General features: G+C 27.8%; 1 protein-coding gene and 1 long non-coding RNA gene across 2 annotated transcripts in view; one reads left to right on the top strand and one right to left on the bottom strand.

Moving 5' to 3' along the window:
* LOC112905249 overlaps window positions 1–2,729 on the top strand; it is a 9,366-nt gene extending 6,637 nt beyond the window's left edge. The window contains exon 2 of the long non-coding RNA XR_003231651.1: window positions 1,684–2,729. This is a non-coding gene — a long non-coding RNA (uncharacterized LOC112905249). The remainder of the gene's footprint in view (window positions 1–1,683) is intronic.
* The window catches only part of LOC108737594 (protein tyrosine phosphatase type IVA 1), a 20,265-nt gene extending 17,511 nt beyond the window's left edge, over window positions 1–2,754 (bottom strand). The window contains exon 1 of the mRNA XM_025977261.1: window positions 2,731–2,754. The gene's annotated coding sequence lies outside the window, so the exon portion shown is untranslated. The remainder of the gene's footprint in view (window positions 1–2,730) is intronic.
* Window positions 2,755–3,229: the final 475 nt, after the last annotated feature.

The following is a 3,229-nucleotide window of genomic DNA, read 5'->3' as shown; positions in this document are numbered from 1 at the left end:
TGCAAATCAATTTTCTATAAAATATGAGTATTATACCGTATAGAATGGCAAAAATTAAAATTGGAAGGAGTTGTTAAAATAAGTTTCGTTAATTGATAATGATACGTTAATAATAGAAATAAATTTGAACTGCAAGTAGGTATCGATTCGTAGGAATAACCAAAAAGTTAAAAATATTATAAATAAATTCAGAAATGCAACAGGTAAATTACAAAATACTTATCTTAATTATTAACTGTCGTTAAACATTAAACAAAACCTGTTACGATTAACAAAATTTATTGAGAGTAAATATTTCTGTAAATTTAATTCTACATGACTGCAAATAATAAAAAATTTAAATTTATACACAATATTTATTATAAAAATTTAATAAAAACCTAAATAAAAATTATTTATCTACCTACTTTCTATTTTCTTGCTGGCACAGAGTACAACTTGTTTTAATTAATTAACAAGTTCATTAAAGAAGGTATTGTTCTAAGTACAATTAAAATGACACTACCGAATATACATTAAGTACAGCAGAAGAAATAGATATATAGGCTTTGCAACAAAACTACATCACGAGGACGTTTTTAAAAAAACGTATATTGTTTAAAAAGAGACCGCGCAAGTTTAGTAAATATTAATTGTATTAGTCCACATTATTTTGCAACTGTAAAACGTTAATTATTGTTAACTGATAAGAAACAGTTTGTTACAAAATAAAATCAAATCAAAATATCTATGTATGTATTTAACAAATTAAATGTAACTTCTTTTTTATTGTTCTCTTCGCTACACTTAAGCAACAAACAAAAAGAAATATATTTACTATAAATTTATACAAAATATAATTGCGTGCAGTGGAGCGTAACTACATAAACACTTAAAACCTAAAATTCCACAAAACGTTTAGAAACCTAAAATTCGTTTCGACAATTAAATTAGTCTTATATAAATTTAAACCTAATTATATTGTCTCGATTCCTCTCTAATTGTATCAATTTTAACCGAAACCAATAAAAACAAGCAAAACTAAATTTGTTAAAGAGGGGTCCGCATTAACGGTGGGGGTTTGTGGGAGGTTTCGGTTACAATATAATTAATTTTAGATTGAAGATTAATTTAGTTTCTAACAGAAGAAAAATTCAAATCTTTAACATCCATTATCAATAGCTGAGCTGCTCAGTGTAATTGCCATTTTTCACCAAGTAATTAACCACCGAGCTATTTTTACTATTTATTACTGCGTTATTACCCCTGTTCATAATTCAACAATGAAATATAAAATAGTACCGCCTATAGGCATAACTAATAAACTAATTTCAAAGTAGTGACTGCATCTAATTGTCTCACTGTCAATTAAAATTTTAGAATACAAGCCTGAAGCAACTTTATGTAGCACGTAATGAAATTGATTGTAAGAGTAGATCATACATAACACGTAGCGATATATGTATTTACACACATTAATTTGGCAACGGAAACATGTGCATTCACTTTAGAGATTAAATCAGAGAAAAAGGACCACCATCCTCTTCCAACCGAACTAATTTTCCAATAATTAATTTAATTAAGGCCAAGCTCTCAAAGATAATGTGCCGAACAGTTTTGATAGCCGGCAGGTCGCACACATTATGCGTCTTTTTTTTTTAAATACTATACCTAATCAATTTTTTTATTTATTTTCACATTTAGTGACTGTGAGGAGGGACTGAAGGAGATTTGTGGCGGGAGGAGTGCTCCAAAAAAATTAGCTACGCCATTAGAAAAAGCCTTTCGAGTATATCATTAATGCTCACATCCGTATTTTGTTTTAGAATAAATTCTAGAGTACATCTATTAGAGGGTTGTTAAGTGGCTGAGTTTATGACATCCTTTAATTATCAAATTAAAATTAATTCTACAGTACAAATAGGTAGTGTTATCGACAAAAAAAAAATCCATCAGTCTTAAGGTTGGAGGGCTCTGGAGACTACAATAGCTAACGTACATGTAATAACCCCCTGCATTTAAACATAAAATAATAAGGGATTTTATGTAATTAAAACTGAAATAGATAGGTAAATTAGAAATGAAAATAACCCTTCTGTGACGGCTTTCTTTTACGAACCACTTATTAGCCATAACAAATTTACTATCGAGTAATATAATACTACTAGAAAGTTTGTTTAAGTTTGTACATCAATGTTAACATTGTTATGACTACGACTGCCCCCCTTTAATTAGGCCATACTGTAAGTCCACATTACTTTTTAAATATTGTCAGTTTAAAAACTTTTTAAAAGTTATGAAGCACTTTTCAATATTGTGGTACTTTTTAAGAAATGGTATTTGTTTTACATTACTTTAGTTTGCATAAAAAATATTTGAAATTTAAAATTGTAATGACTGATAATTACGAATATTATCATAAATTATATAAAACCTACTGTGCAGATAAAAAAGGTACTGGCCCTAGTTTCATCTTGTACATATAAAACGCCTTATGCGATGAGTCACCATTATTCATATACATCAATGATGTACACATATAATTCTAATGTTAATTGTCAATGTATGTTTTACTTTATACAGACGTATATATGTATGTATAATTACGAATGCATGATTCAAAAATGATCGTATTTTGGAAAAATGTTTTGAGATTTAATACCTAAAAGTATATTCATATCACAAAAATCCAGTGTTTAGTAAAACATACTGTATGTCACATGTTGAATAAAAAAAATTGTGAAAACCTACTTGCTGTGTTTCCTTCACTTTAACTTCCATTAAAAAGCAGAAACCATTCAAGACTATAAATTTATATAAAAACAAACTCATCACATTATAGATAAAATAACAAGGTGATAAATTCGGAATAATGATAACAATTTAACATGTTATAAACTAATAAAGCACGTATAACATTCGTGTATGCATTTTTCTGGTTTATACAAATCAGTGTTCAGCTACACCCTACAGAATTCCTCAAAAACTAAAATTTGATCAATAATGCAACCAATTATGAAATAATTTTAATCTGATTACACAATTTTTTTTAAGTAGAATTCATTGTAATAGTTGTGCTTTTTTCAAGTTCACACCAAGATATTGCGATAACTGTAGACAAAAAAAAGAGAATATTACTGTAGCTGCATACTATAATTTTTTGTAAATAAAGGAATGTATAAGTAGATCTAATATAAGAAACTTGGGATAACTTTACTCATTTCACAATAAATAAAACGTGTGGTAGGTA

This window comes from Agrilus planipennis, unplaced genomic scaffold, assembly GCF_000699045.2.
Source record: "Agrilus planipennis isolate EAB-ADULT unplaced genomic scaffold, Apla_2.0 scaffold15, whole genome shotgun sequence".
Taxonomy (NCBI): domain Eukaryota; kingdom Metazoa; phylum Arthropoda; class Insecta; order Coleoptera; family Buprestidae; genus Agrilus; species Agrilus planipennis.
This window is presented reverse-complemented; position numbering and strand designations above follow the sequence as displayed.